This window comes from Melopsittacus undulatus, chromosome 5 (genome assembly GCF_012275295.1).
Source record: "Melopsittacus undulatus isolate bMelUnd1 chromosome 5, bMelUnd1.mat.Z, whole genome shotgun sequence".
Taxonomy (NCBI): Eukaryota; Metazoa; Chordata; class Aves; order Psittaciformes; family Psittaculidae; genus Melopsittacus; species Melopsittacus undulatus.
In genome coordinates, this window is record NC_047531.1 from 20,160,106 (window position 1) to 20,187,980 (window position 27,875).

General features: G+C 37.2%; 1 long non-coding RNA gene across 1 annotated transcript; it reads right to left on the minus strand.

Moving 5' to 3' along the window:
• Window positions 1–5,781: 5,781 nt before the first annotated feature.
• LOC115946028 (uncharacterized) lies at window positions 5,782–27,463 on the minus strand. Its single transcript, XR_004080178.2, has 3 exons — window positions 27,314–27,463; window positions 7,222–7,360; window positions 5,782–6,304 (listed from the first exon to the last, which is right to left on the minus strand). It is a non-coding gene; the product is annotated as an uncharacterized lncRNA (long non-coding RNA).
• Window positions 27,464–27,875: the final 412 nt, after the last annotated feature.

Below are 27,875 nucleotides of genomic sequence, written 5' to 3' on the forward strand. Positions count from 1 at the left end.
CCTGAGGCTTAGCAATTTTGGGGAATTCAGTTGCAGCCAGCATTGATACAGTGCAGAGAATGTCACTCTCTGGACATTGCAGGAGAAGAGAGTACAGACTAACATGTTGCTGCATCAGTCTTGACTGAACTCCTTAAAAATGTGTATGTGCATACATTTCCCAGGTTGTACCAGATTTTTCCATTGATGCTGTGTTTGAGCAAAGATCTAATTGTCCTTCCTGTAGGGGAATCAAATATGAGGGAAGCAGTGCACAGCTTTGATACAGTCCTCTCCAAATTAGTGTAATTCCTACATAGCAAAATCAGTCTTGTGTGATCCCAGGTGATCAGTTACCACCTCCACAGTAAGCTGTTGATTGACTGGATTCTTTGGTAATATCTATACCAGAAAACTGCTCTACAAGTTAGCAAATGCCAATTAAAATCTGAGGGTTTGGTGAATTTAGATATTTTTAAATACTTTTTTTTTCTTTACTCCATGTTAAGTCTTTTAACACTATGAATTGTCTTTCCTCTCCCTTTTCAAGACAAAAGAGGCTTTCCAGCAGTAAAAAATCATGGAACTTTCTTGTGCTCACCCTTTAGGAGCTGACACTTTCATTGAAATATCCCCCATTTTGCCCTGCAGGCTTGCTAGTGGATCACAGGAGAAGCATTCTTTGTTGTTCCAAAGAACAAGAAAACATTCTTGATGACAAGAACTAGTGAGATGGAAATCTACCTTAAAACAAAACAACACATGAACTATAGTCACAACCTCTACTTCTCCAAGGGTTGTTTGTAGGCATCTTATGAAAAAAGAGAATACTCTGCTTTGTTCTTTTTACTCCTTGGCTTTTATTATAGATATGTTTGGGTTAAAATCTTCAGAACATAACAGGTGGTGCTATCCAACCCAGTAGTTTACCTCTGGCAGTGGCAAAATATGACACTGGTTTGGGACGTGATACAAACCTTGCTATTTTCCATGGTTAATTTCCATCATACTCTGCAACTCAGGGGAGGCGTTACCAAATAGGGAGGACAATGGACACAGTTCTGTGTAATTGGTATTTGTTTAAAGACTTGTGTATAAATTTCTTGAACCCCTGCCTAGGTAGGTGAAGATGCCTGCCTGATATCTATGACAATAAGTTTCAGAGTTCAGTAACTTCAGCTTAAGGTTTGTTCTAGAAATCATTTACTATCTCCAAAAGTGCACCGTCTTTCCAATATTACACTATTTGATGGGTAAATATTCTGCATTCATCTCATACACTGTCAGGGTGCAGCTGTGGCTCCAGGAGTGGCGGGTGATCCCCAGGGGCTAGGGAGCTGGGCAGCGGGGGCAGCTGAGGGGGACCCTTTTTGTGTATGTCTCAAAGCAACTCCAAAGACGGAAAGAACTGAGGGAGGCTGAGCAGCTGTTGGCTGTGAGCAACGTGCTGTTGTTTGGGCAGACGGAATGGGGCAGAGCAGGGATCCTGCTCCACCAAGGTGGGAGATGCTTCTTTGCACTGTTTGCCCTGAGGCTGTGAAGATCAATTGCCCTGGCAGCGAACTGCTCGGAGAAATCGTCACAGACACTGCAGTGCCTGCCAAGGCACAACGTGAACTGGGTCTGGGGCTCACCCTGCAGATGGGTCTGACCTGCGGTGGTGTTCCAAGAGCTCCTGGCCCAAGAAAAAGGCAAAACCATCCTTCAGCGTGTGGCGAGCACCCCTCCACCATGGACCACCCTAGAGACACTGACTTCAAGGATCACAAGGACTCCAAGGACTATAACTGAAAGAACTACAGCTGAAAGGATTTCAACTTGCTGACCAAGAAGACGTCCCTGGATCCAGGGGGTAGTGAGCCTATTTCTTTGTTTTCTTTCCTTCTTTCTTTCCTTTCTCCTTTTCCACCTCTCCTTCAGATCTTTTACAAGAATAAGAACTTGCCAAGACTTTTGTTCCTCCTGACACAGCTTAGGGAATTTTATAATAAAATTAAATGATTTTTCATCAGGTCTGTGGTTCCTCTTGTGCAGGTGTATGGTAACAGATCACCGGTGCACCAGAAGGGATGGGACAGAACAGACACCTCGGTCTGTGCAGTGTAGAGGTGTCATTCATAGATCACTTCTCAGATGGAGCACAGGAATTTGCTCACATAAGGCATACTTGCTACCAAAGCTGTTTCTTCTGGTGCATGCCAAGTAGTCAGTTTATTGCAACACGGTTGATACAGTCCTTTCATCTTCATCAATGTGTTAGTAATAACCTTCTAAATATTTCTGACTTTGTATGTAGTGGTTATAAAAAAAGCTTTTCTTTTTTGGCATTTAGCAGAAAAAGTTGTTATTGCTTTTTGGATGGAAAAAAAAACCAAACCCAAACCAAACAAGTGCTCCTGTATATTCTCCAATAGCTCTTCTGTAACTAAAGGCTTGAAAAGTAACTTTGCATTTTGCTGTGGATTCTCTTTACTTTCGAGTGAAGAGAATAATTGTTCTTTCAACATCATTGTGTGAAATCCTGTTATTCACATACAACACATGGAAATGGTTTTTGTTTCAAACCCATTTTCTTCAGTTTTTTTGAAGATACTAATGTAAGACAAAAGTATGCGGAAGAAAAAGAAAAATGAGAATAGCAGTCTAGCTTGGCTGATGAGGGAAATTCAGACTATATCTCTTGTGAGGCTGTCCCCTGAGTCAAGAGTAGCCCTGCCAGAAGAGATTATCTAACAGGCATGGAGTGGAATTGAAGTAAGCAGCGGCAGCCTGAAATGGAATCCCAGCCTGCTTTGGAGAAGAAAGTTAAATATCTGCAACCTCCCCTCAAGCTACAGTCATTTTTCAAAATGCCCTTCTGCAGCCATGGAAGCTGTTGTAGACCATGTAAGATGGATTTAACTGTGTTTGGAGTCGGTTTGTCACTAAAGGCAAAAATTCAAAAAAGGACTGACTTAGGCATTTGAAGAATGACTGGTGGAATTGAGGTACTAGGTAATTGCAATTCATTAACTCCTAAGCTAACTGTTTCTCAAACACAGGGATTGACACTTTCCTTAGGTATTTGTTAGCATTTAAATCTCCTTAGCCACATACAGTTTTGTTTCTGGACATGGCCAGATCTCCCTGGCTCAGTCTTGATTGTTTTTTCAGAGGACTCCTCTGCTCCAGATTCTCTTCAGATGGGTTGGATCCAGTAGAGGTGCTCAGAAAAGGTCTGTCAGGTACCTCTAAAGAGATACTGATTTTCCAATTTTTTTTTTTTACTTTTTTTTTTTTTAGCATAGCCATAAAAGATTCTAGTAATGGAAGCAAAATAGTTTACGTGTTATCATAGTTAAGAAACATTTGCAGCTGAATGTTCCACCAGTCAGCACAATTTAATTAGCAAAGTAGTGAATTGTGAAAGAATGTACTGTCTAGAGCCTTCTTACCTGAAGAATTCCAGTTGCTGTTTTTATTTACCATACTCCTGCTTATGTGACATGATTTTGGCTAAGAACAGTTTCTAGAGCCTGATGGTATGTAAGCTCTATAACGGCCCCATTTGGGCAGCCACATCAGCAGATCCTGCTAAGCTGCTGCTGCTCTATATTCTCTCCTACAGCCATAGTAATAAACTTTTCCTGTTCTGACCTGATCTTAAGTGTATTACAGTTCTTCTGCAGCAGTAGAAACTACCTGTATAGAGCCTGCCTGTAGAGATCTCACTGAGAAACAGGTACCTCATCTGCCTCTTAAGAATAGCAAAGTATTCTTCATCTGCAATATTTTTAATTGCTGTTGAAACACTATCAAGGGCCAGAAAACATTGATGTTTCAGTGGGAAAAAGAATGCATAGCCTGACTTTGTAGCCCAGTTGTAAAGGTACTCTGAACTTTAGATTCTGGTCCATATTTATGTCTTGTCTCAAAGACAAAAAGAAAGAAAAAAAATAATCCAGACTAAACCAAGAATTGGTCCACAGATAGTAGCACATGATACGCATTATTTTAGTGCTGGGATTAACCATTTGATTTAGTTTCCTTTAGCTAGAGAAATCCTATAATCATGGCCTATAACAGTGCTTTTCTGTACTCAAGCATTTTTAAAAAGATATTTGAAGAACAGAAAAAAAAAACAAAAATGGATTACTCAGTTTAGCTTTATATCATGATGGTGACATAAAACCTTAAGGACATATTGATTGTTCTGTGGCAAAACCAGAGAAAACAGATTTCATTTGGTAAGAGATTTACTTACAGTATTTTGAGAACAGATCTTAATAGAAATAGAAATGTCTTGGCCATTTTTTAAATCTGCTTTTTGTAATAGCCATTCTTTCAATTTCTGTTTCTAGTCCTTCCAGGCTGCTCAATGCTGAGAAGGAGCCAGGCTTCTGATGTCTAAATTACTCATGTTTAATATTTAATACAGGAAAATATATTGAAAGTATATGAAAATTTAAAGGCATTGAATTCCTTTCAAGCTGAAAAAACTCTTGCCAGTAAAGGAAAAAAAATTCTGGCCATTAATTCTATGGGCAGAGATTAGGCTTAATTTTTGTCATGGAGGAAATAGATCTGCTTTCTGGGGATAATTCAGATGTACAGGTATATAGGAAAAAATAGATCATCTTTTCAGTTGTAATTCCTCAAGCTCTATCACTTACCAGTCCACCTTTGCTCTTCTCTATTTTGTTTGTCAAAGAGGGCATGATTATTGTATTGATCTGAAATTTCACTTAGGCAGGTGACATAAACATTATAATTTATTTATTTTAAATAGTGCTGGTCAAAAAGCTTTTACTGTCAAAGAAAAGCAGTTTTGTTAGGAGAGGATAATTATCCAAAAATCTATTAATTGTTATGAAAGAGAGTAAAATTAATTTGTGAAATGTTTCTAATAAAGTTCCTATTAATTCTGGGATTTTTTTGTCTGTCTGTACTCTTGAAATACACAGAATTTTACTTCATGGCTTGTACAAGAAGCCCACATAAATGAACATCAATAAAAACTACAATGACAGTATAAGCAGATTAAGAAAACAAGAATAAACAAGACTACAGCACTAAAAAGCTGACACAGACACACCTTTAAAAATTACACTTCTAAAAATATTGAAATATCAGAATTTCCGGTACTGAAATCTACATAATAGAAAGCAAGAAACTACACAAACATCCTCAAAATCAAATCCTAAAATTTCCAAATTTCAAAGATGGCTTTGTTCAAGTCACCTACTACTATGCATGTTCATCGCATTCAAAGCTGAAATAAATGGGTAAAGGTCTGTGAGATTAATGGAAGTGTGGTGTTTTCATAACTGTAAGATTCAGCCTTATGTGTTAACCACCAGGAAGCTAAAGCCACACTTCAGTAGGTGTACTTCATATAGCAACAAGACACTATTTTTTTTCTTTATTATTAGACATCAATATCTAGATATCTATATTTTTAAAGTAAAGATTTCAAAATATACAAGACAGTTATAACTTCAGGCAAGTTTACAGGAACATCTAGTGATCTAATATTTGTAAGTTCATTTTCTCATTAATGAATGTATCTTTAGCATCTGAAAGCATGTTCTGCAATAGTTCAAAATAAACTGTGTAGACAAGGTCTTTAGTAACATGGCAGCCCTGGGGTAATGGCTAGACTTGAAGGCCTTTTCCAACCTATGATATAACCATACTATAAGTTTATCATAGTCTAAGTGATTTGTATTTCTGAAGCCTCAGTAATATTTAACAGAATTTAGAAGGGGTTGAAATCAAGATGAATATTTAATCCATACTTTGTAATCCCTTTAATGTGGACAGACAGGGCAACAAGCAGCACAGTTTCAAGGGGAAATAGAAATCGGACTTATTTGCAGTCATACATGCTTCAGATACCCATCTCTAATTCATCACTTTTGTCCTTATTCTCTGCATTTTTTCCCAATAAATGAAGCTGAAGTTATGTTGCTATCATTCATTTCTTTATTTTAACTAGTTAGCTTTTAGTTTAACAAGGGACATTGTCATGGTTTAAAAATGACTGCTACTGCTGAACCCAGGACAGACATGAACTAGATGCCTCTGTCTTCATGAGAAAACCTTTATTAGCTGTCTGTTCATAGAATCATAGTCTTTATGCTTGAGTGAAAATAAATAGATGGAGACGAGTCTTTGCTCTTCACTTTAGCTGACAGAGAAAATTGTTGAGTCCAGCACTACTGGAGACAATTCAGCCCCAGATTTTAGATGGCTGTATTTCAGTCATTCACCTGTGAGTCAGTGCCTAAAACTCCACTACAATCCATGGCAATGTATCTCATGAAGTCTGTGGAGTCATGATGAGCTATAGATGGAAAAGAAGATATTTGGTTAATGCTAGTGTCCATTAACTGTACTGTTTAGATATCTGATTGTGATAACCATCTAGCTCAAATGCAGACACACTGTAGATGCTTTCTTCTATATCTGAAACGGAATTACAGCTAAAGTCTACAACAATTTTTCACCTAGTGGTGGGTATTTAACCTTAGACTTTGTACTACTTTCATGTATGCCACTTTAAAATATAACTCAACTGAGCAAATGGCATTTCTTTGAATAACAATCTTTAGCTCTTGCTGGGATTTCACTAATCTGTTCTAGAAGTAGTAGTCTATTTTTTCATGTTTTCAGCAAATGCTGTGCTTCTTGATGCTGCTACACCTATGACTACCATTCATGTTTTTCTTTAGTGGCCTGACAACTCACAGGGACCAGTAAAAGCTAGACAACTTAAGCTACAACTATATATATATAAAAAAAATGTCTGCTGTATAGAGAAAAAAAAATTCCTGTTCATGAAGCCCTGGAGGGTAAGTACATACTAATCCCACAACCCCACATTGTTTTGTTACTGTTCAATTTCATGTCACCTTCTATCTAGGCTGCTAAGAAATTTCCTGTAAGAACTTGTACTTCTGATTAATCCATATTGTTTTTAATTTTTGCTGCTGCTGAAGACTCTTTCTTGTGACTAATTTGGATCCATTCTGAAGATTTACTAATCTCTCAGCAGGTGCAGACAGCTTATGTTTAGCTATTCGAGATGTTTTCCTCCATTGATTTCTGTTTATGCCTTCTGACAAAGAGAAAATAATTTCTTTTTGACATCAAGTTAAGTGTAGAAGAGATTAACTTTAACTAGTTAAATTCTGATGTATAAAGCATGGTTCAGCAATTTCACTTTGGAAGAACTATTAATATAGTGTATGCCATAAATACCTGTGGAACGGATGAGCTTCTTAGCAGGCAGAGATCCTTCCAACTGGTGTTTGTATTCAGAAATTACAAGGAGAATGAGTGTTCAAAATGCATGCTTGTCTACCATGCGCTCATTTTCCATGAGGAATTCTGGTATGTACTAATGGAAATACAGAAAGGTCTCATCACAGTGATGTGTATCTCTATCAGACTCCAAATTTGCAATACTCATTATGACTATGAATAACTATCAAGCTCCAAGGCGTGTACCAACTAAATTATATCTTCCACTGCTTACAGAGATAGTGAAACAGACAATTTAAATCTCAATAAATTAACATACAAAATATTGAACAAGACCTTAAATGAGCTATTACGTAAAGATCAACACAATACATGGTGGCAAGTCTTTAGCAGATAGTTCAGTGATAAAGGAAATTTCATATCACATTAGTAGTACATCTCAGCAATAACCAAGGTAAAACTAGTAAGAAAGTCCAGTAGGAAAGAGGATTCACACTCATATGATCTTTTTCAGTCATTTGTTACATTCCTGCTGAAGAAACAACACTTTTTTCTTCAACCAATTAAGGCTGTTGGTACAGCTTGAAAATAGCATGAACATGTACTGAATGCACCATACATGTGGTTTTCTGATGAAAACAATGCTAGAAGCACCAAGGCATTACTCTTTGAGGTACAAAAATAAGACAAAGCTGCTCATTAAGGAAAAAAATGTCTTATCAAATATTCTTAGAATCCTGCATCCACCACCTGTTAGTGAGTTCTCAAATCAGCCTGGTCTCGGCAGTGCAGACATAGGAAATAAGAACATGGTAAGACCTAGAATCTGAAAATTTCTTTAACATCATTACAATGTAAGAGCAGGAATGTAAAACTATATTGGGGAAATGTATATCTTAATTAAAATGTTAAAATATCGATTTTCTCTGTACCAAAAAGAGGACAAAATGTGCCTTGTCTATTAGATATTGCAATTTTTAGAGAAATTAATAAAGAATGCTACAGATAATAGACATTGAGATAATACCGCATTGAAATAATCTCATTTTCCACATGCATATTTATAAACAAACCCAGTGAAACAATGTAATTTCACATAAAATATGTAAGTCTGAACAACAATTGCCTTTAGTTATGTTTGTCTATCTCACAGTATCAAACATCTGGATTGATCAGATGTGCTAGAATCCAGCAACTAAATTAGTGTATGGTAGTGTTAACTCAGTAGAGGACTGGATTTTCAAAGAAACAAGTGAATTCTATAATACAGTTATGATCCTCATATTTCTTTATGTAAAATGAAAAACAAAATAGTCAAAACCATTTACAGGTGTTTCCATAAATTCCTGACTGAAAACAAATGGTAAGGCAAATACAAAGAGATGGTGAGGTCAGGAAAGATAGCTGAATTTTGGGATTCATGAACAAAACAGACTTCACTGATACCTTTCTGCAGTTGTCCCTTATTGATTTCTACATTCGTGAATCAATTGCCCATACTTTCACAAGTTCATTTCTTTTCATGGGACATCAGGGCAATTTTTATTCCTTTTGAAGAATTTTCAGACTAGCTATCAAATCACTTATATCTTATAAAATGATTCTGCATGTGGGGGACACTGACTCTCTACAGATGCTGTCTGTTTATACTTCAAAAGTGCAGTTTGACCTTCTATTTATTGTGGCCACCAGTTTATAATTCCCAGTTTATATACAGGAATATAAATTCTCTATGCAAAAGACTCTTGAGACTTCTTTTTCCACAGCAGAGAAAACTTTTCCACCAGTTCAAGTTGTACATAGTTGGATAATTAACCTTGTAAAAAACTCATGGCACCTCTATACTTGTTACAAGCATATCTGTAGAACTGAGTTCAGTATTTGAATTTTGGAACAGCAAAGCAGACATAAACAGTTTGGGGAATTTTTAATAGCAATAGGACTAAACTGAGGTAAGGAAAACATTTGAAGAGTCAGGGAGAATATCTTGGCTTTGGGGCTTTTTATGCTGTGGGACAGCTTTCCAAAGTGGTCGTGCTTATGGAACATCCATTTCAGGAATTCAGTGCAAACACAGGGGTATGCATGGGGAGTATCCCAAATTTGGGACTAAAATATGTGCTAGCATATTTTAGGAGGCAATACCATTTGATTAATCAGGCAGTATTATTCTGAGATCTATGTTTAAATAATAGGTTAGTTGTCCAACATTATTGCAGAGGCTTCAGTGTTTTTGTGTCTTGTTGTTTACATATAGGAAATAGGGGAGTATCCAAATTAATCTGTAGTTTTGTTTAAAGGATCAGTTAAGAACAATGACCCCAAAAGTGTTAGAGTATACCCTAGAGTTAATAAGTATGTCAGGAGATATTTACAAGCTTCCCTCATGCACCTCACCACTGACCTCCATTAGCACTATCATTCTGGTCCAGTGCCTGGCCTAATCATGCTAAATTCTATAGTACTGTGACTCTGCTATTTCACTAGAAAGCTGGCCAAGAAGATAAAACTAGTGTCATTAATAATTAAGTTACATTTAAATACTTTTTTTTTAAACTAAGGCTTCTTGAGGACTATGTTCAACATATTCATGGATTAATTAAGTATTTTTTTATCTTTTCCAAGACTTAATGTAAGTTGATTGCACAGTATAGGCCTTTAGACATGGAACTGGCATTAGCAGTATGTATTTTTATCATTAAACTGGAAATCTTCCCAGACTCATGCCAAACAACATCCTAACTATGAAAAACATGCCATTTTTCATCTTGCATATTTTAGATGCGAGATGCTTGCATAGCAAAGAGACAAAAATCTCACTTTACAGTCAGCAATACCTGGTGTGGAAATACTTCTCAGCCTCAGCCTGGTTTTAGTGAGGATAGAATATTACTGTAGGTCAATGTGTCAAGCAAATAAGCATGGAAATATAAATAAATAAAAGCCACTGAGATTATATACATAAATAAGAAATTTAGGAGAAGGCAAAATAGAATGAAATACAGTTTACCTGTACTTCCTTTGAAAATCTGGAAACACTTAAACATGTGCTTAAGTGCTTGGAAGGATCAACAAAGATCACTGAATCCAGGGCCCTGCTTCTCGCAAGACTACCTAAAACTAAACTATATGACTAAGAGAATCATCCAGATGCTTCCTGGACTCTGAAAAGTTTGGTGCTGTGACCACTTCCTTTGGGAGCTTGTTCCAGTGACTGATCACCCTCTCGATGAAGAACTCTTTCTTAATCTAATGTCTAATCTTAAATTCCCCTGATGCAGCTTCATACCATTGTTTAGTTAATCAATATATGTCTTCTATGGATGCAAACAAGACCTTCAGTGTTAAAACTAGCCATAAGTAAAAGTTTCATTTGAAAGTCATAAGATTCCTTTGAAGTTGCAAGAATTTTAACCACCTGAAGAGTAAAAAATGGATATAGAAAGAAAACAAGAACAAACAAGAAAAAAAAATAATGCTAGTCTGGAGTTGATTTATCTAAATTTATGTATAATGAAATTATTTAAGTTATTTTATATTCCTTCATATCCATTTGTCCTTGACTTCTATACCTTTTGATCCCTTTTTATCCAGAAAAACCATACCACTGTCTCTTTTGTACGGGAACTAAAGGTAACTTTCTGCTGTTAACAAGAGGCATTGCTTCTTCAATGGAATAAACCCATTTCACTCTCTTGTGACTAATCAGTGCTGTGAATCTGTTCAACTGATAGCCAATCATACGAATAGGCTATTATGAAATAATCTGTGAGGTGTTTGCTCTGAAGAGCTAATTTATTACACATTCTTAATTGCATGCACAGTCCTTCCCTCCCTTCCATTAGAAAATTAAAATACTGAAAGAAAAAGTTAAGCAGGACATTTTTGAAAATTTTCAATCACCTGTAGAGCAAACCTGTTAACCCTAAATGTATCTAGACTCTGTATTTTTGCCAAGACCCAATGATACAACATGCAAATGACACTACTTCCCAAGGGAAGATGACAAAGTAAGAAATTACACAGATAGCAAAACAGGCCTATGATGTCGGTAAAGAAAGGAGGAAATGGATGCTGCAGAAAGTTCCAGCCTGATATCAAATGAAAAAAGATGAGAAGTACATATTTTAAGTAGCAGTTCCCTGTCTTCTGGACAAGCTTCTCATCTTCTCTGATAAGTGTTTTAAAAAAACATTGACAGGTTTATCTAACTACGTGCCTTGACCAATCTGATTTCCAGCCTCAGAGCTCTTATAAATGTTGCTGCTGAGAAATAGCTGCTCCCTATTTTCTAATTTGCAGACTGCACACATTTGCTTCTTCTGGTCTGAGGAAGGAATCAACTGACACTGACAGTTACGAGAAAACTCAATTGTGGAGGCCAGCATTTATGTTGAGCTCCATAGCTGGCACTGCAGTCTGTCAGTCCACAGGTCATCACGCCCACCAGGACATTAATTTGTATATGACATTATTCTAAACTCAGGTTTTAAGAAAAAATGCTTTTTTTATTCATGTTCATTCTCAGCATTAATTACTAATGCACTGCCATACACATTGTTACAGGCTTAAATCCAGACCCTGAATGAAAAGCGGAAAAGCATAGAGCAAAACAACTGAAATATGCCAGCCTGGAACAACTGTACTTGAATACACTGGTGTGGGAGAGAAGGGAAAGCAGCAATCTTTTGATAAAAGCTTGAAAATGAATTTGCAAAATGAGTGGAAACAGCTACCTAGATAAAAGTGGAAGTCTTGGAAACCAGTGAAGTTCATCTTTATTTCTACTTTTTAACGTAAGTTATCTCATGTTAACAATAACTCTATAATCTCTCTAAAAAAATTGGTTTAATCTTCCTAAGTCTGGTGTTTTCTGTTGGTTGTTTTGTCTGGCTTATGTTTATATATATGTGTGTGTGTGTATAAAATTTACTTCTGTTTTGGCTTACAAAGACCAAAAAAAAAAAAAAAAACCAAAACCAAAAAAGACTTAAAAGAAAGTGCTAGAAAGAAAGCACAGTGAAGTATTTTCTCACACTGGCCCCAGAATTAAGTCGTTAGAAGGATGTTACTAAGAGAGAAGTACTGAGAGTGAGAAACTGCAAGCAACAGACAGCATTTAAAAAGGAACTGAGTTTCATTAACAGGGTTTCACAAGCTCAGGTATTTGGCTATCACAGCTTTAAGCTGTCCTAGAAAAGCCTTTTCTAAGCCTCGTTAGGTTGAGGGAGCAGGCTCAGTTTGGAAACAAATAAGTTGAAAGAACAAGCACAAACTGGGTGCCATTTCCAGCCCAGCATCTTCTGTATCATATGACTAGATGGCTACTGTTAAAATTCATATAGGAATTTCCCACTGTCTGCACTAAAACTTAGACAAACAAAAATGCATCCTGTGCTTTCAGCCATTGACTTATTTTGTACAGATTTTCATCCAAAGCAGCTACACTTTCATAAGGGTCATTCGTTACCCAGGGCTCTCCTGTAATTATTTGTCCTTAGTTTTTGTGGCAGAGATTTTGTGTCTGATTGGGAAGCTGGATAAAACCCTACCAATTAGTTTTCTAAAAGGCTTTGAGAAACAGAGCAAAAATGGACATTTATTTCTTTAAACATTAGAAAAGAATATGAATTGAAAAGAGGCAACATGGGTTAAGATCTAGACAGTGAAGACTAGTATATATATTTATTTTACCAAGCAACTTAAAGAGTGAAGAAGAGATACATAAAAGCAATGTTTTCCAAATTCAAATCTGGAGTAAAACCCAGTGAGAATACATTTCAGCAACATGGATCCTTTATTGTCTTCTGAAGAAAATATTAAAATACTGTTAAATAAGTGACTATTTGTGGCCAAGTGTATTGTTAATATAAAAATCTTCAGAAAAAAAATATTTATTGAAACCAAAAGTAAAAAGGAACTTTGCCAGTATCTATGTTCTGCAATATAAAACTGTGTGCCTAACTGTCTGCATGTGTGTGTTGGCAGTGAGTATTGAAAAATATACTCCTTTTGCAGAAGTGTCCTGAGGGGCATTAAAGTTAGCTTTCTTAGGGCCTGATCATTAAAGCTTGGTCAATGGTTACACACAAAACATTAAGGGAGAGTTTGTATTCTGGTATTCTCAGTGCTATCAGCCTCCAATAGGAGCCATCATTACTCTGAAATAACTTTTTTAAAGTCCTCTGAAAAAGTAGGGTGCTAAATACAGACTCTGTGGTATTACCAATTTACACGTCGGTTACAATGTTATGGTCTTTTCCTGATGCTAGCTCTTGCTGCTTTAATGTCTATTTATATACCTCTACTAGCCTGGGGCATCTCATCTTCTTTCCCCCTCATAATGTTCTGTTCTTTATAATTGTATCAGGGTCCACAATTTTAATAAAGAGTATAATAAAAACATTTGAGAAATATTAGTGACCATTTATAAGTAAAGACAGCATATTCATTAGATTATCTCCAAATGTTTACACCAGTGATTAAATTAATGCTTTATTTCAGCGTAAGTTTCAATTTTAACGCACACTGCAAGATACTGCTTTTCACTGGATGTTTACATTTAACTTTAATTTGGGCAGTTACTAAAACATAGCTTTTCTTTCATTTAGAAAACAAAAAAAACCCAACAAGTTTCTTTTTCAATTTAAGAAGTGCATTGAACAGGCAAAGCCAAAATAACAATGTTCTGCAATTTCTCCCTTTGGCTAAATAATGCAATAACAGGCAAATGCTAAGAACTAATCTTTTTCAGGGGGATTTTTGAGACAAGTCCTGACACAAACATAACCTTGACAACAGGATATATTATGTTGATGGCATGATTGTATTAGGAATCAATAATAACCATATCTTTGACTTTTACTCTACCAAGGCATAGATATGCAGTGATTGAGGTCATTGTGACGTGAGTGAAAGTGTAACATATAAACATGTTTATGAATACGTGCTGGTATCCTTCTAAGCTTATAGTTGCAATTAAAGCAATTTCAACAAATGCAGCTCAACTACTTTATGATTATCACACATATTGGGTCTTTATTTGATTCAGACTTACACAGAAATATATGCAGTTCTAGACAAACTTAAGGCAAACAGCATTTATCAGCCTAGACACAAGCATTGTAATATTTCTCTATAAGGAATATGGCCATTCTGACATGCTACTTAAGGAAAAAAAGGGGAAGCTGGACTGATTAAACCAGTTATCATCTCCTTAATTTTAAATGTTCTTCAGCATCTTCTTCATCCTCAGATTTACCATCCTGAGGCAACTTAAAAGAAATACCTTAAAAGAAATTGTTTAGCAATGGCTGAATAAAAAAAAAAAATAACCGCACTATTTCCCCCACTAGTTTGGGCAAAGACTGCCTAGTGGTTCCAAGGTCCTTGCATATCCAGTCAGTCTCAATAATTTTTCTGGAGTACCTATGGAGTGCCGGCTGACTCATAGTAGCCAATGGTTAAATGGTTACATACTGCTTGCTGAGATACTGCAGTCTTCAGATCCTGCAGCCAACATGCCTCAGCACAGTGCACATTCCCTGCAGGATGAACTGAAATTTAGTGGAAATTCTTTGGCTACTTCTAGTCCTCAGTCTTCAGTACTGCTTCCAAGGACTATTTATTTTCCCTTCAAAGCAAATGCTTTGCTGAAATGTAATCACTTTTCTTAGATGTTAAGTTTTCGGGGAATTTTTCTTCTAGGATCTTGAGAAAACTAATAGCTTATTCTAAGACAGAAGAATACAGTTCCCAAGCTTTTATCAGTTTCTTTAAGCTCCTTTATTATTATCACCACATGCTGAGAATGAAAATAACAGTCAGTCTCTTCTAAGCGTCAGACTGCTGCATCTTTAGCAAAACCTCAAGGAACAAGCATTTCAGTACAGAAATAAGCATCATATTATATTGGAAGAGGCAGATGGAGAATGTACATGTGTTTCTGGAAGCAAATGATAGTGCAAGGAAATAAAAAGAATGATTTTTCTACATTGTTATATGTGGCAGGACCTAAAGCTTTGTGACAAATATCAAATGATTTAACAAGGTGAGATTCATCTCATTCTCAGATGTCTGCATTTATTTTCTTCACAAATGAGAAGCTTGTAGGTTTTTCCTTTGCAAAGGATTTCTCCCTAGTCCCAGTACTCTTGATAACTCTTTTACCATCACATTTTTCTTTATCTTATCTCTAGGAACTTGATTCAGTCTCCCCCTGTCCTGGTTTAAGCCCAGACTGTCAGTCAGAAATCACACAGCTATTTGCTCATTCCTCCCTTTCCTCCCCCCCTTCCCCAAAGGGATTGGGAGGAGAATCAAAAGAATGTAACTCCCACTGGTTGAGATAAGAACAGTCCAGTAACTAAGGTATAACACAAAACGACTACTGCTGCTACCAATAATAATAATGATAAGGGAAATAACAAGGGAATCGAATACCACAGCTCACCACCTGCTGACCAATACCCAGCCTGACCCAAGCAGTGATCTAGCCCTTCTGGGTAACTGCCCCCAGGTTATATACTGAGCATAACGTGCTGTGGTATGGAATACCTGTTTGGCTAGCTTGGGCCAGGTGTCCTGTCTCTTCTTTCTTCTGGCTTCCTCTCCTCCCTGGCAGAGCATGAGACTCAGAAGGTCCTTGGTCAGAGTAATCATCGCTGAGCAGCAACTAAAAACATCATTGTTATTAGTGCTGTTCTCAGGCTGAAAGTCAAAAACAGAGCACTGCACCAGCTACTAAGAAGGAGAAAAATGACTGCTGCTCCTGAACACAGGCCAGTATTCACCCCTTATTCCATACCATTCATGTTATGCTCAGATCCCACATTTTTGAGTATACCATCACTCTTGTCTCATGTGTATATACATATACATCCACACACATACAAAGAGAGAGAGAGATCATTCCTTAGTGCATGTACCAATCCCTATAAAGCTGCTGAGTCCATCAGGTCCATGATGTTGGGCTGCATCCCTTGGTAACAGTCTTTCAAAGCAGGAGAGACAGTGTAATGTAGTCAATCTGCCAGGCCTCCCCATATTTGTACTTCAGCCATCATCCTCCATGCCAAAGAGGCTTTAACTGCTTGGCTTGCTTAATTGCAGCATGTTTCACAGCTGTGAATAATCTGGGCAACAGTGTCCATTGCTAAGTCCACCCCTCGATCATGAGTCCATCTCTATGTTGTATCTTTGCCCTGATGGCCTGAGGTGTCATGGGCCCACCAGGTTCATAAAAATTCACCCTCCACTTCATCATCTGCAACTTGTTGCTGGGGACTCCATACAGCTGCCTTCTATCTCCAATGCTTCCAAAGCACTGGAGGGGCCCAGTGGCCTGGACACTTGCATATGCTGTCCCACACACCCTGCCACTCATGACTATCCAGCCTTGGGGAAAATCTCTTGTCCTCCTTGTCATCTAATCCTAGAAAAGGCCCAAACATGACTCTGCTTAACTTTTGAGATCAGACTAAATAAATGGTCGTGGATAAAACACACTCTGTATGTTTTCATGCTGATCCCCATCACAATCAGCAGGCAAGTCTCAGCAGTACCCAAAGGCTTCAAAACCTTCAGAACTCTCAAATGATGCTGCTGTACTTGTCACTGGGGCTGGTGTAGGTGCTATGATCGGAGCTGGAGTAGCTGTGTTATCTGTTGCAGTCAGAGTTTGAGTAGCTGTCGTACTTGTCACTAGGGTGTGTGGGAATGTCTCTCTCATAGGCTGACCACCTGAGAAGAGTTAAAAAAACCCATGTAATTACTATACGCTTCAATTATATACCTCCCAAAGTATAGAGGTGATGACCACACTGGAACAGAAGCTAGATCAGTTTCATGACCAATGAGTCTATTGAATTACAAGCCATTACCATAAAGTACAGTGAAACAAGAACCTTAGCCCAAACCTTCCAGCTGATAAACAAAAAGACAGCAAATACTGTCTGTAAGTAAGGTATGACATGTTGAAACTTCGAGATCAAGAGCAACAACTTTGAGAGCCAATAACTCAGCATTGTGATATGTGACTATTAATCCAAAACAATGAATGCTTGTCAAAAATATGATTAGACACACACTGGTCAGATCTGTTATTATCTCAACCCTTCCTGCTCCACTCTGGGTGTCAAAAAGAGCTGTCATGGTTTGAGCCCAGCCTGTCACTCAGAAACCAAGCACCTGTTTGCTCACTCCCCACTACCCCCCCGCCCCCCCTTTTTACCCCACTCCCGGAGGGATTGGGAGGAGAATCAAAAGAATGTAACTCCCACTAGTTGATATCAGAACAGCACATTAACTAATGTATAACACAAATCACTGATGCTACCACCAATAATAATAATAAGGGAAATAACAAGGGAAGAGAATACAACTGCCCACCACCCTCCGACAAATAACCAGCCCAACTCGAGCGGTGATCTCACCCTTCCAGGTAACTGTCCCCAGTTTATACAATTGGCATGACGTGCTGTCGTATGGAATACCTCTTTGGTTAGTTTGGGTCAGGTGTCCTGTCTTTGCTTCCTCCTGGCTTCCCCTCCTCCCTGGCAGAGGAGGTCAGAAGGTCGTTGGTCAGACTAAACATTGCTGAGCAACAACTAAAAACATCAGTGTTATCAGTGCTGTTCTCAGGTTGAAAGTCAAAAACAGAGCACTGCATCAACTACTAAGAAGGAGAAAAATGACTGCTGCTCCTGAACACAGGACACCTCCACAAAAGTGTCTAGTGACATTTGAAATGGCTGCTAGTATCACACTTTGTCTCCAGTTTCAGGTTCAGATGGGAATATCCATCGAAAGTCCTTCCTTATATCATAGAATCAGAGAATAGTTAGGGTTGGAAAGCACCTTAATATCATCTAGTTCCAACCCCCCTGACATGGGCAGGGACACCTCACACTAAACCATATCACCCAAGGCTTCATCCAACCTGGCCTTGAACACTGCCAGGGATGGGGCATTCACAGCCTCCCTGGGCAACCCATACCAGTGCCTCACCACCCTTACAGTAAAGAGTTTCTTACTTATATCCAATCTAAACTTCCCCTGTTTAACTTTTAACCCGTTCCCCCTTGTCCTATCACTACAGAGTCCCTCTCCAACATCATTATAGGCCCCCTTCAGATACTGGAAGGCTACTATGAGGTCTCCACGTAGGGTTGAACAGCCCCAATTTTCTCAGCCTGTCTTCATATGGGAGGTGCTCCAGCCCCCTGATCATCCTCGTGGACCTCCTCTGAACTTGTTCCAACAGTTCCATATCCTTTTTATGTTGAGGGCACCAGAACTGGACACAGTACTCCAAGTGAGGTCTCACAAGAGCAGAGCCCTCCTCCTTCGACCTGCTGGTCATGCTTCTTTTGATGCAGCCCAGAATAAATATCTGAATAACTGCCAACCCAAAGCAGATGGGTGGCTCAGATGACCTAGAATACTCTAGACTGTAGCAGCCACCCTCAGAAAGACAACTAAATTCAGACCACTGTATCTTGTCATAGCTTTTCTTCCTTTTCCTCAACTCCTTTTGAGACTACCTTTACTGAAAGTACATTTTGAGATCAAGACACGTAATTATACACCTTTACACATTAGCAAGGTGTGTGAGATCCCATTAGAGAGAATACAACCATAGATCTTCAAAAGAAATTGATCTGATAAGCTGTTAGAGATATCTAGTTCCTGCCATTTTATGTGAGTTACATGTTTCGGAATTTACTGTGACATCTATTTTCTGCTTTTTCCAGCAGTTACAAGTGCTTGTAATAACAAGTACTGCACAAGACCATCTCACCTTATTGCCAGATACAAAAACCAGAATAACAATGCATTATACTTTTATTCCTGACCTCACCAGCCACACCTGCTCTACTGCCTGTATCTGAAAGCAGTATGTAACAGAAGTATGAGATAATGGATCCTCACAGGTAATAGCTATACAGAAAAAAATATAGGACTCATAGATGAACTGATAGTAGAAGATACAAGTCTTTATGGAAAATCAAAGTCTGGGAATACCTGGATTAGCAGAAATGGGAAATATCAGAAAACTGCTAGGCTATTTTGAGAAGAAAATGGGTGGGTTAACTACCATTAGTCTAGCTATTATATTAAAAATATTTTTCCTTCTGTACAATGAGTTGTAGACATTGCTGCAATATGACATTTCTACTTCTGCTCCTCCCTTTTTTTGCTTATCAGGCAAAGTAGACCTACTGAGATAAAAGCAAAAGTAAAAATAAATGCTTTCAGCTAATGGGGAAAAAATATTTTGTCAGTGGAGAGAATTCTTTCTTCCTTTCAGGTCAGTATTTTTCTCTTAGCATATCCCCACAGTAGCGTAAGAAAAGAGGTAATTTTTCCCCAAATCCACCAGAATATGACAGGTGGTTTTGAGTCTTAGGCAAGTAATGTTGCAAGAAATATTCAATCACATACTTCTTGGAGCAGAGCTGATTTGCATTGTCCTAAAGTATAGACATAGGGAATACATGTCTGCGTACAGTACCCAGTACAGACATACCTATTTCATCTTCGGTAGGTTTTTCTGAGGGCCCTTGTAATTTAGGAAGTTTGTACTCTATTTTTATCTGCATAATAACCAAAGGATAATGAATACAAGACACATTTCAGTAAACTGAAAGGGTGTGAATAGAGGAGCTTCAACAATGGTAGTGTTTTTCCCTCAGCTTTCCAAATAATAGCTAAGTATCTGCTTTTCTAAAGGGCAGCACTTTGGGGAATAATAGTGGAATCTGGAATTTTGTTATGGGTTAAGACATGTGTGTGTCAGTGTTCTATCTATATTAAACACAGGTCAGGGACAGCTTGACTATGAAAGCAAAAAAGTGTTTATTTCATTCATTGCTATATTTGATCCTATACCTTGTTTTCTGATAGCTTTTTCCTATTTCTTTCCAATCTGACTAATCCACTAACCTTCTTTGCTCTATTATTCTCTTTTCTCAGTGTGCAATTATTTATAATGGATTAATATGAGACAAGAAGGTGGCTTGTCTGGAGTTTCTGCTTTTGAAAGGTACGAATGTTTCTGAATTTCTGAGAGAGGACTGGAAAATTTCCAGTAAAAAGGTAGATAGAAAGTTCCAACAGTAGTGTCCTTGTTCTCCTTGAACACAGCATCACTAAGAAAATATGAACCCTAAGTCTGCCTGAACAATAAATCAAATAATTGTTTCATACTTTTCCAAAAGGATATAATTTCCTTCTAGCTAATTTTTTTTAAAAAAGATATGTACTTAAGCTTTATTTTAATTTCATACAGAAATCATCTGCTGTATCCTGCAGCATAATCTCTCCTCTTCTAACAAATGTAATGGGAGATCCATTTAATTGTATAATTAAAAATATTTCTGGTGCTCACTTACTTGTGCATTTGTCCCTGTTCTGCTTAGTTCAATAGGATTTAAAAAACCCATATAACACAAAAAAGCTTTAAGTCAAGAAGCTTAGGAAGAGAAAAAGCAGAGTTGGGGCGGGTGTTTGTCTTAGCAAATGCTGTCATCTGCATAGGAATTCCTCCAGTGCTGTGGACTACAAAGAAAATGAGGGGTTAGCTGAATATGTAGAGAAGATAAAGAGCTCTGCTATATGTACATTTTTCCTCTATTCAGATTATTATCTCTGCTTAAAAAAAAAAAAGAAAACAGGATGAGTTTGATATCAACCTATTTGGACTGAAACCAGCCTATTTTTTCTAAAACTACGGAATAAGCAGCATCTGCATATGCACAAGTGTATACACATATGCATGTTTTTTGTGTAGCTAAATAGGTAAACATGTGGCCTTGCAACCATTGTAAGTAAAGAGAAAGTTAGCAATTGCATTATTATAGCTTTCATGCTGTTGGCATTGTGAACTGGAGCCCACTGAAGCTGCAGAAATCCAAGGGAAAGCATTGTTTTATAATTCCCATAAAGTGCATGAAAGTTGCCCCTCAACTTATTCTTGCTGCTGCTGTGGGGTGCATTGTCATCCCAAACCCTTCAGTGCTTGTGGAGATGATGACACTGAAAGATTCATTCTACTGTCACCATTCACTTCCAATTGACACAGCATCTCTTACAGAGCATGTCTGTTATCTATCTCACAGCAATAACCCGGCCCCTCTGCAGGCAGTGGCAAGCTTTCCACTGATTTCATTGCAGACTGCGGTTCATGATATGTATAAAACCAAAAAAGAAAGAAGCAAATAGAGCCAAAATGGATTCAAATGCCTGAATACGACTGACAATATAATATTTGAATGTTACTGAAGTTTTAGTAACCACTGATTTTGGAAGCATTTTCACATCTGTTAGACGTCTAACACTACGTAGACTCCTACACCGTGTTTTTGGTGTAAGTATGTGGAGCCACTTACATGGCAGCCTGGATATTCAATTATGTCATGTTAATTTCAATTAGAGTTCACTACATTCTCTGGAGGTCTAGTTCCATGGGCTATCTGCTAAAATTTTCCCTTTTCTCATAGGATTTAGGATCCTAAATTCTTATTAGGGACAGGATTTTCTCCTTTTTGCAATTACCAGTGGAAGGTGATGTTGCAGTAATGTTAGTACTTAGGAAGGTATTGCATAAGAAATTAGTTTGTATTCTTGTTTGTGGTCGCAGTTTTTTAATTTATTCTTATTAACACAATAGATGTGACTTCCATGTCTGAGTCAGCAGTATAAAGGTTTTTGATTCTAATACCTATATAAAAAGAAACTGACATTGTGTTTAATTCAAGCTAAGAAAAGTTTACTCATATTCATAAGTGGTTAAGGTGCTAAGTCTGTATTGCTAGACAGAATATATCTTGTCCTAAAGAGAAAAAAACCTGACATCACAGCCAGTCTGTTATCAAAAATGGAACATTTAGGCAGGATAAAGTATTTAGAATAGCTGGTGTTTTATATGAATTGCTGTACCAATGGAGCACACTCAAAAAAAAAGCACAAGCCAGAAAAGGCTGGAAAAACTCTTAGTCTCTTATTTTTCTTTATTTTCCACTGTACATTCTTTATTTTCTGTATCAGCCTTGCCATATGTTTCTTTTAATGTGATACTTTGTATCTTCAGATTTTTGTTAAAAGAATATTCTTGAAGTCAGTCCTTCAAGACTAAATCAAGATATATTTTTCTAAGAATCTGGATTTACTCTCAAAAACTGCAACAAGCAGATTGTCTTATGACACCAGTTTAAAACACTTTGATTATTACAGTCGGTACTTTAGTAGAGTTTTAAGTTGTTCGGTAAGTCAGGTCTAATAAGACCTGTCTGAGCTGTATGAGCAGCTTTGTGTAGCGCTTTTATTTATAATTTCCTATTCCTCTGTGGCTATTAGCTCTTCATGAAAGTTTATTAAATGCCATGTATTAGAGAAAATATCCAGTGCTATTGTAGCACCATAATAATTAGTTGTATATTTCTATGAGACTGTCTCTGGGAAAGGGGAGTATAGAAAAAGAATTTTCTTCTGCTCATTTCAACATTTGTAGTGGTTTAGAAATGTTGTATTGACACCAAGTAGTACCCTATAGAGGGAGACAAAGGACGGGCAAGCAAAATTTTAGCTATTAATGTAGACACACAGCTTCATTAAATAAACTGTTGACAAAAAAAGAGGTCCTCAAAGAAAGCCGTTTGTTTGTTTTAAAAAAGACTAGACTTATGACTTATGCCAGCGGTAAGCTCCTGATAATAAAATAACCTTTTTTTTTTCTTCCTTCTGAAAAAGGGACATTTTATCCCATCTTCATTGATTTTATAATGAGAGATATGAGCTCTACACAGTTCTGATGTATCCTAACCCAAGAATAAATCTTATGATAGCAATGTGAGTAAGGGCATATTAAGTGTCTCTGAATCCCGGTAACAGCAAGATGTGATTGCTTTGTGTCAACCTGATTTGGAGTTGCCAAGGTTTTGCAATATTGTCTGGTTTTCTGACCCTTCTATTATCCTGTGTTTCAAAAGCTTTTCTTGCTTTTTGTGCAACTCTTGTGCATTTATTTTCTTTGAACCAAGTCTGAATAGTGCTGGGGTTGCATGATGATTAATTTATTGAACTGTGACCTTTGGTCACATGTTATTCAAGACACCTGTTGTAAAACAGCAATACATGACATTAGAAGAAATTGCTCAAACTGTATGATAACAGAGACAAACTGATGGAAGGACAGAATAGTACAGAGAGACTTTAACTCAGTCTATCATATCAGTTGTCTGAAGTGAGAAGTTTTTTATCAGCCTGAATCTTGTTGCTGGAGGAAATGTTTTCTGACAAAGACTGAAATTTAGACCTGCAAGTAATTTGTTTAATGTATCTATTGAAGTGTCTGCTATAATACCAAGTACTGAAAAATGCCTCAGTACTTTCATAAACTGAAAAATCAATGATGGCATGTTGAAAAATTTAGTTTTTGGAGCATATTCCTCCACTTAGCAGTTTCCTTCTCTCTCCTGGATATGTTTCCTCTGGTTGACATCGAAACTCATTATAGCAAAGATATTTAGTGTTTATCATTTGTGACAGAAGACAAAATACAAAACCAAATACCTGACCAAATTTTGGTTACAAAGCTCTTGTGTATTTTGGCAGTGAATTGTCAGGAGGAATGGGTTGTAAGATATTACATTCATTGAGCAATTGATAGCTGTCTGAAATTTAAGTAACCAAGTGTGCATAATCTTCCTGGCAAGGCTGCTATTCAGTGAAAATTTGCCAGTGATAATTCCGGACACTTCCTGTAGGTTTGGGTTATGTTTTCTTGGATCAGCAAGATTCAAGAATTACTTCATGAGGTCAGTACACATTCCAAGCTTTAGTTCCCAGGCTTTGGCTCAAACACTTCAGGAAACCTTTTAATGAAAACTTTTAAGTAACAGAGCATCTTTTTATCTTCTGTCTGGTTCATACTGAAATTTTGGAAGATTTACTCATGTGCTGTTAAACCACTATAAAATAATGTTAAAAAACTGTCCCATCCATGAAAGCTACCTCAAGAAAATCTTCTTTGTAATGTAACAGCCCTTCCAGGACTACCAATTATTTTGACTTCATAACCACCAATTGTTAAAGAACACTTTTTTGTAAGGTTTTGCTTAAATGAGCTCAAAGAGAGACAGCATCTACTTGTTCCATATAGTGCACTCTGTAAACATGTCTGAGGTAAATTGTAACCTAAATGTGTCCATGAATAAATGTAATGGGATCAAATTATCTCTCCTGGGAATTTATTAAAACCTGATTCAGTTGAAAAAGTTGTCTGAATGTGTTTAAGAACTAGAAGAACCTTAAGTAACGCTTTGGTTTCCCAAATGAAAATATTGCTGAAACATTTGAGCAACATTTTTTAATAGCAATTTGTGGAAGAATATGTCTGTGTCACTTCTCAAATCAACCTCAACAGATGTCCATTTTTGAGGAACATCCCAAGGCTACCCTCAAAAACAATTGCTCTGAATGACCACACAGTGAATTGGTAGCATGGCTCAAGATTCAAGTAGAAATCAATGTCTGGAGTGAAGAGGGCATTGTGTGACAAACCAGCCAGCAACTTGTGTGGCATTTGGTACACTGTCAGTGTACACTGCAGGCTACCTTCAGGCCTTTCTGGAGGCAGTATGGAAGCTGTCTTTGAACCTACTGTGCTTTTTTCAGGCAGATAAATTTGGAAATGTGTTGCCCTTCCCACAGTTCCTAAGGCTGTTTAGGCAAGGAGATTAAGGTTGGAGACATATTAAATATATGGATTCAGAATCAATGTCCTTAGTATTTAGTCCTTACCTATTTCATGTCTCATTTTTCTTATTTGTCAAATAAGAATTATTCTGAAGTCAGAAAGGTATCAAGAGCTTAAATGCATTAATGCTCTTAAAAATCATGCTTCAGATATTAACAAGCTTGCTTTCACTCTTGTATGTACTGACAAATTAGTTTTCCTTCAGAAAACAAGAAAACTGTAGTTGGTGATAGGACTAATACATCACCTTTTGTTGCACTCCTGCCTTGTTTGTGGAACAAGTGGAAATGCTCTGTTTGATAAGTAGCTAAAGTCAAATGACAGATTTAAAAATTCCCTGACTCAAGGAAAGTGTTATATATCATCCCTTTTTATCTTTATGAGTGACTATTAAAAAGTACACCACTTCAGAAAATTAAAGTTAGTAATGGCAATGCCCATACCTGTATTGTTCTATTATAAATGTTCATTTCCAAATTTCTCATCACCAATCATTTCCTTTCTTCTGACAGACACATAATACCAGTGTACAGTGGTTGTATATTATTTTTGTACCAAGTAATCTGTGAAACTTAATGCCTAGATATAATAAAATGATTGTTTCTCAAAGTGAGTTTACATATATGAAGAAGAGGCATAGAAAGAGAGTGAAAAAGTGTGCTGTGGACATTTTAAATACAATATATAGCCAAAATAAAATACTAAATGTGTGGATGCAGCTTTTGAATTAATACGTTCCTTTAAAAATTAATAACTAGTTTAAAGGGAACAGAACAAATTTATAGAAAAAAATTATCTGGAATTCTACTTCAGCATACAGTACAGGCAGTTTTGCACCTTAAAGGCTGTATCATTCGCATGAAAGACTAAGGATGAGCACTTGAGAAACTGAAGTAGTTTTCATTTAGGATGTTTTTTCCACAACCTTCTCTCAGATATGTAATAAAACAAGGTTGACAAGTTAAAGGAGTAGCACTGCCCTTACTCTTGCTAAACTTTGAACATTTGGATTCTCGCTGTGACTAAATACTGATCCTTAACTGACAGATCTTAATAAGAGTTTGAAACACTTCTGTCATCAGTGTTTGTTCACTATGGCCTTGGATACTGAGTTACCTGCTGCTTCAGCTAGAAGTGTTAATATATACTGGGAAAGAAAAGCTGTATGTAGTAATATTGTGGTGGCCTGCACACATTTGATCCATCAAGCGTAACTTCAAGGCAGTAATACTGCTAAAAGAGAGACTGTAAATACTGAAGGACAAAAATCAAAGTTACGGATTCACCCTAGGAACATTTTTCGTTCTAACACAGTATACATTCAGGAAGTTTGTCTGCCTTATGCTTTCATATGCAACTACACAGATTCTCTCAATTTCTCATGGAATGATTTTGTGAATTATTTTTGTCTGTTGTATATGGCTACTTTCTCCTGGCAAGAAGCTTTCTGTAGTTCTTCCAATGTTTTTTTCAATGTTAGAATCTCCTGAAAAATAGGCAAACTTCAAAATGGAAACATATTTGTGATGAATCAGATTAGGAAGTTTGATTTTGGATATAATATTCAGAGGTTGACGTCTAAATGTACACACATACTGTTATATAAATTAATGTGTAGAAAAGTTCTAAAAAGTTTTTTCTTTCTTAAAAGAAAGAGGAATAAAAATCTGCTTTTGAGTCATGGTGCACAAGTTTGTTGTCTTTTTTGTGCAAGAATCTGGTAGAAATTTTATGAAGATTCTTCTGAAGGGTATGGGATTTTTTTCATACTGTTATTCCTATGTTAGATGTGGGAAAAAAGAGATAATGCATTGTGGGACCTTATACCAGAGGGCAATTTAGAGAAAGACAGAATAATCAAACACTGATATTGTCTCTGCTTATTCTGATTATTTAACAACTTAGAATTCCTTATCTGAATAATGCTTAGCAAAATGCCCAGAATTTTTTTCCACTCTCTCTTTTGAAAATTACCTTAATTTCATTGTAAACTGTTATCAGTTAATCAAATCTGACTGTAATTGTCTGTGTACATGACCTGATGAAGGCATCTAATCACCTACAGGCAGATAAACTGAAGAGACAGTCTGCAAAACTAGCATCAAATTTTACTGGATTTTGCATGATCACATACCATTTATATAACGCAAAAAACAGACTCAGCAATTTACCAGAAAGAACAGATGTGTGATTTTTAATCTAATATGCAATCTTACTGGTCTTGTTGCAGCCCAGAGGAGAACATGTTAACCTCTAAAAATCTTCTACAAGGTGAAAACTCTTATATGATAAAGTAGATCTTAACAACAAATTAGGATGAAAATAACTTACCTCAAAAATATCAGTTCCCTGAGACAGATACTCTAAATGATTAAGAGCTGAATTAAGAAGTATCCTGGGTTCAGCAGTGTCATGGTTTAAGTCCAGCCAGGAACTCAGAGTCACGCAGCCTCTTGCTCACTTCCCCCCCTTCCTCCCCCAGCTCCTGGAGGGACGGGGAGGAGAATCGAAAGAATGTGACTCCCACTGGTTGAGATAAGAACAGTCCAGTAACTAAGGTATAACACAAACCGCTGCTGCTGCCACCAATAATAATAATGATAAGGGAAATAACAAGGGAATCGAATACCACCGCTCACCACCTGCTGACCAATACCCAGCCTGACGTAGCCCTTCTGGGTAACTGCCCCCAGGTTATATACTGAGCATGGCGTGCTGTGGTATGGAATACCTGTTTGGCTAGTTTGGATCAGGTGTCCTGTCTCTTCTTCCTTCCGGCTTCCCCTCTTCCCTGACAGAGCATGAGACTCAGAAGGTCGTTGGTCAGACTAAACATTACCGAGCAACAACTAAAAATATCAGTGTTTTAGAAGAAGCTATTTAAAGTTCTGGT